The 6031-nt window shown below is 37.5% G+C and overlaps 1 long non-coding RNA gene across 1 annotated transcript; it reads right to left on the bottom strand.

The window, feature by feature from the left end:
* Positions 1-4168: 4168 nt before the first annotated feature.
* Positions 4169-4832, bottom strand: LOC135222186 (uncharacterized). The gene is made up of 2 exons (XR_010316193.1): positions 4799-4832; positions 4169-4755 (listed from the first exon to the last, which is right to left on the bottom strand). It is a non-coding gene; the product is annotated as an uncharacterized LOC135222186 (long non-coding RNA).
* Between the last annotated feature and the right edge of the window lie 1199 nt (positions 4833-6031).

The raw sequence follows: 6031 nt of genomic DNA, 5'->3' as shown, positions 1-6031 counted from the left end.
CTTTCGTATGTCGAGGTACCACTGTATATATATATATATATATATATATATATATATATATATATATATATATATATATATATATATATATATGTGTGTGTGTGTGTGTGTGTGTGTGTGTGTGTGTGTGTGTGTGTGCACGCCCGTCATTCATACATGATTATATACGTGTATATATACATATAACGATTTTTTGATACACACACACGTACACACACACACACACACACACACATATATATATATATATATATATATATAGATATATATAATATATATATTATATAGATATATATATAAGTATATATATATATATATATATATAATATATATATATATATATTTTATATATTTTGATATATATATATTATATATATATATATAGATATATATATTATATATATATATATATATAGTTATATATATATATATATATATATATATTATATAGTGAACATCACGCGCAGATACCTATACTATTCAGTTGAGCGCCCGTAAGCCTTGGAATTTTTTTATGGTAAATTCGCTTAGCGCGTCACCATTAATATCACCATAAAGTGACGGTCCACTCAGAAGGAGAGCACTTACTTACCTGCAACCGGTTTATTGTTTTATGAAGTACGTCAAAGCCCTGCTTTTCGCTGAGAAAAAACGTGGCATATTGAAATGAGAGAATTAATTTCTCATCACATTGCACGAATTTGTCACTAGATTTGCTCTCGTGTAATTAGAGAAATGCTTCTAGCAATGATTAACAGATTAGCAGCAGTGCTTCAAATATTCATTCTGGTATGAATGAATCATACCTGGTTTTATGGAGATATGACATCTCGAGCTTCATAGGTAATATGATTCTTATCAGTGATTAAATTAATTAGTACGCTAATGGCGACCTCATGAAAATTCGATAATCTGCGACTAAAACAATTTCCAATTTCGTTTAGAGGGGTGGGTACTCGTCCTCTGTTAATCACCTCGCGATTGTTTCCAAACATGGCTTGCCTGTTTGTGCAAGAGATCGCCCATTTTTTGTCTCTGGGCCTCTTGACGTAATTTTAGTTTTCTGTAAAAGCAAACTATTGAGATGGCTATTTGTCTGTCCGTCCGCACTGTTTGTCTTTCCGCCCTCAGATCTTAAAACTGCTTAGGCTAGAGGGCCGAAAATTGGTCTGTTCATCATCCACCTTCCAGTCATCAAACATATCAAATTTCAGCCCTTGAGCCGTAGTAATTTTGATTTTATGTAAGGTTAGAATTAGCCACGATTTTGCGTCTGGTACAGCTATAGGTGCCAAAAACACAGGCCACCACCGGGACGTGGCTGAGAGTTTCATAGAGCATTATACGCTGCACAGAAAACTCGATTACGCTGAAGCTTTGTTTTTTATTAATGTTCCTTAAATAATATAACTGAAAAATGAGCAAATAACTCCTCATAACCTTTAAAGCTCGTGGGATGAGCAGGTCACAATTAACCTTTAAGATGTGACGGATATACTTTAGATCCAATCAGCTCTTACTACGTCTATCTTGGTTCCTTAATGTTCTTGATATTCACCAATGAATTGTATTAATTCGCTTTATTATTCTTATTAAAATGAAGTGATGTCATAAGTGATACTTCTGAAGTAGAGTCGAAGTAATTAAGGAACGAAACAAGTTTTAATTTTACCATCTGTGAATACCGAGTCCTTGGGGACTATTTTTAGTCCATTGAAGACAAACGTTTGGTGAAATCAGCTCCTTTGAAAGAGCTGCAGCTTATTATCACGCAGTTCGGAACACCTGAAACTACATTTAAATATCTACATTGGCCATCTATATGAATAAAACACGTGAAGATAGCATCTATAAGTTTAATTGAAATTATATATATATATATATATATATATATATATATATATATATATATATATATATATATAATATATATATATATATATATACATATAAGTAGTATAGATACATATATATACGCATGTACACTATATGTAGAAAGATATTTAAATAAATATCTATCTATTTATCTATCTATCTATCTATCTATCTATCTATATATATATATACATACATTCATTAAAGTGACTAACAGGTAATGTTAATACGGTTGTGCAATTATAATCTCAAGCGCATCTTGCAACTGTATAGTATATACTCTGTCCTGCAGTAGGTTGGAAACCCTCAGGATGGGCAAGATTTTTTTAATCTACCTAAACACTGTAAAACTTCACGATAAGAAAAAAAGAAAAAAAAAAAAAACTAGATTTAGGACACGTTGCGGGGCGGATGTAAACTTCCGACTTCTCACAAAAGAGAGAGTTTTAGATTGGAAAGGAATCGTCCTTTCTAATCGAACACATAAAGAAGAAAGTTTGACGAGGGAGATAACAGATTACAGAGTCTCACAATGGAAGGAGAAAATCTAACAAGATCACGGACAGTGAAAGCTCGGGAATGAAAATCCTCTCTCTCTCTCTCTCTCTCTCTCTCTCTCTCTCTCTCTCTCTCTCTCTCTCTCTCTCTCTCTCTCTGCGTCGTAAAATTTTGCGAGATGACGTGTACCTGAAAACCTGGATTGAATTCTAGTGGCAATCTCGGGGATATCGCGCTAATGGGCCCCGTCTTATTGGCTGCAATCTGCGAAATCTATGATTTGGGAGATGGGATTTATGCTGGGGAGTTCCATCAAGCAGCAGGATTGGGTTTAAAGAGGAACGCTGGGTGTGGTGAGTAATAGTAGGTCTCTTCGCCTGTCTCTGTCTGTTCGTTTTTGACAACATTTAATACGACTTCTGAAGCACAGATTGAGAGGCCGAGTGTGAATAACTGCAGACGACCCAGTCTTTCTTTCGTGGCTGAAAAACTTTAAAATGTTTTCAGTATATGAGAGTTCCGTATATACCTTTCATAGCTTAATCTATGCAACAACTAATCTTCGGTCTGCCTTGATTTTCATTAGATTTGGATGCTTCATATGCTATCAACATACTTTGGTTATATGTCTACGTGTGTTCATACCGGTTCCGTTTTCATAAGTATTACGATCTCGACTCTCGAGATCGACAGGTTCTTAAAAATAATAAACAATTGGGCTGTAATGACTGACGACAGGTGACAAACAAAGGAGGGAGAAGCATAACAAAACTAAAAAGTTACCTTAAAATTAATTTATTTACAAGATTTAAATACATAATGTACAGTGAGTCAAGGATCTGGGTGGCAGAAACACACAAAACTTATAAACTAACAATAATAATATGTAAATATAATTAATAGAAATAGGCAGCATAATAATTAATTAAAATTAACACTGAAGCGGCATAATGATAGTCAGAGCAAAACGGGAACACTTCTTTAAACGATGAGGACAACAGTCCAATGCCGGACGATCAAGATAGAGCCGATACGACAACCACCTCGTCCTTGGAGACAATATGGACATCCTCCTCGAATGCTGGACGATCAAGACAGAGTTGACACAACAACTATCTCGTCCTCAGATGCAGTATGGAAGTCCTCCTCGACCACTGGACGAAAACACGTCACTGCTGCTGCCCAGTGAGGTCGCACTTGACACGTCGTCCTCTTGACGACGAAAACACAATAATGCTGGTCAAAGGCTGCCGACCTCCAACTCGAAGACATACTCCATGCGAAGACTTCAATTAAATAACCAGGTATCCAGTACCTGACGCTGCCTCATGCTGGTCCACAGGTAATCATACCTGACTGCCTCTGACTGACTGACTGACTGACTGACTGGTCGTTCTGCCCTCCAGAACCTGACTGGTTGTTCTGCCCTCCAGAACCTGACTGACGAAGTTTGACGCCATCCAACAGACGTCAACTCGCCAGCAATTAAAAAAACAAAAACAGGAGGCAACAATCCACCAAGGGAGCAATCGGCAAACGATTGTTCCTAACACCTAACAGAAAAAAAAAAAATTATCATTATTAATTTTTTTTTTTTTTTTACAAACAAAATACTCTTCCCCGATGCTGCCACACCCCCGTCAGCCAAAACAGAACCAACCCTGGCCTAAGGTCGCCAATATTACGATCTCGACTCTCGAGATCGACAGGTTCTTAAAAATAATAAACAATTGGGCTGTAATGACTGACGACAGGTGACAAACAAAGGAGGGAGAAGCATAACAAAACTAAAAAGTTACCTTAAAATTAATTTATTTACAAGATTTAAATACATAATGTACAGTGAGTCAAGGATCTGGGTGGCAGAAACACACAAAACTTATAAACTAACAATAATAATATGTAAATATAATTAATAGAAATAGGCAGCATAATAATTAATTAAAATTAACACTGAAGCGGCATAATGATAGTCAGAGCAAAACGGGAACACTTCTTTAAACGATGAGGACAACAGTCCAATGCCGGACGATCAAGATAGAGCCGATACGACAACCACCTCGTCCTTGGAGACAATATGGACATCCTCCTCGAATGCTGGACGATCAAGACAGAGTTGACACAACAACCATCTCGTCCTCAGATGCAGTATGGAAGTCCTCCTCGACCACTGGACGAAAACACGTCACTGCTGCTGCCCAGTGAGGTCGCACTTGACACGTCGTCCTCTTGACGACGAAAACACAATAATGCTGGTCAAAGGCTGCCGACCTCCAACTCGAAGACATACTCCATGCGAAGACTTCAATTAAATAACCAGGTATCCAGTACCTGACGCTGCCTCATGCTGGTCCACAGGTAATCATACCTGACTGCCTCTGACTGACTGACTGACTGACTGACTGGTCGTTCTGCCCTCCAGAACCTGACTGGTTGTTCTGCCCTCCAGAACCTGACTGACGAAGTTTGACGCCATCCAACAGACGTCAACTCGCCAGCAATTAAAAAAACAAAAACAGGAGGCAACAATCCACCAAGGGAGCAATCGGCAAACGATTGTTCCTAACAATAAGATATTTCAAACTGTCAGTTTGAAACTCCGAAAAATATGAGTCTGAAGGCAAACATTCTACTGTAGCAATTGCACCCTTCCTGTACTGTCTCTCATACATCTTTCGATGATAACTCGTTGACCGAGAAGTATTTGATTCTTGCAGTCTTGTAATTTCAGTTTTTCCTCTGTAGTCTTGCAGTTACGTTAATATTTTTTCTATATTGAAATGTCCTTCATTTTCTCATATAAACCCTCCTCCTAAGATGGAACATGGTCCTCTCCTGTCATCTTAGTTTCTGCCACCTTAATTAAGAAAGAATTAAGTGAGGATGGTTGAAACATCGGAAAATGTTCAAACCGTTTTTGCGTTTTTATTGTGGATTTTCTACAACAAAAGTGTTATTTGGCTGGGCTATGATTTTATAATATTTTGCTTGAAGGAACAAAGAACAGCCGCTATCTCACTATGCAGTGATTTATGCATACTGATGAGGAAGAACATGACACATCTATGAGAAAGGCCCGTGAATATAGAGTACTTAGCGCTGCATTGTAAGAGTGAAGTGACTTTTGACAATCATTTGGTGCAAGATGAAGGTGGGATAAGTAAGTATGGCTGTTTTATACAAATATTGTTCACTGAGAGGAAGGTCGTCGTAGTATGTGACAAAAGTTGTGCGTCATCTGAAATTTCCACTAAAATGCTTTCATTGTGATCATCATTGTTTAGAATTACATTCATATGATGAATAAGTTACCCTGTCATCCAGAGTGTATTGCTGCACAAGAACGTTAAAGGAATATTAAAAACTAGTTGTTGAATATACCAGACCATTCCTATGTAGAGTGTGTGATTTACAGATACTCCATAAGAATGTTTTGGTATATTCAACTATGAACTTTGGGTGCCCCCCCCCCCCCCCCCCCCCCCGCCATAAGTACTTCTCAGAGTGCCTGAATAATTCGAGTATTTTTATTTGCTTGGCCGAGGTTAACCTTGAAAGTGAAAGCTGCCAGCGTTAGCTTACTTTTATATGATACAACGGGTTGGAAATGTGAGATATTTCCATAAGTACGCGATTAGGTATCATTCATCCGCAGATA

The sequence above is a fragment of the Macrobrachium nipponense genome, chromosome 3, assembly GCF_015104395.2.
Source record: "Macrobrachium nipponense isolate FS-2020 chromosome 3, ASM1510439v2, whole genome shotgun sequence".
NCBI classification, from domain to species: domain Eukaryota; kingdom Metazoa; phylum Arthropoda; class Malacostraca; order Decapoda; family Palaemonidae; genus Macrobrachium; species Macrobrachium nipponense.
The sequence above is the reverse complement of the archived record's forward strand: the minus strand, read 5'-3'. Positions and strand labels throughout refer to the sequence as shown.